Here is a 395-nt window from a genome sequence, read left to right on the forward strand (position 1 = left end):
TCATCTGTTTTATTCTTCTTCTGCTTCTCAGGCCGACCAATCAAGAAGTGTAAACCTGTTTATCCACAGCGCCCCCTGTTGGATACAGTGTCAACACAAACTCATTAACACCTTTGTCCTCAGACCCTCGAATCAAATTTTTAAATATAATCTTTTTACTTAAATTGTTAAAAATGAAAGAAATGTCAATAACGTTTTTTCAAAGAAAAACTATGATAGAAAAAATAAAAAACATCAGATGAACTCGATGAACTTGATATTTAAACATCTCATCCAGAAATATAAAACACTTATCACTCATTTGACACAACATGTAACACACAACATGTCAAACACAACATGTAACACAAAACATGTTAACATATAACACACTATAACACATATTTGCACAGTGA

The sequence above is a fragment of the Hippoglossus stenolepis genome, chromosome 22 (assembly GCF_022539355.2).
Source record: "Hippoglossus stenolepis isolate QCI-W04-F060 chromosome 22, HSTE1.2, whole genome shotgun sequence".
Classification (NCBI taxonomy): domain Eukaryota; kingdom Metazoa; phylum Chordata; class Actinopteri; order Pleuronectiformes; family Pleuronectidae; genus Hippoglossus; species Hippoglossus stenolepis.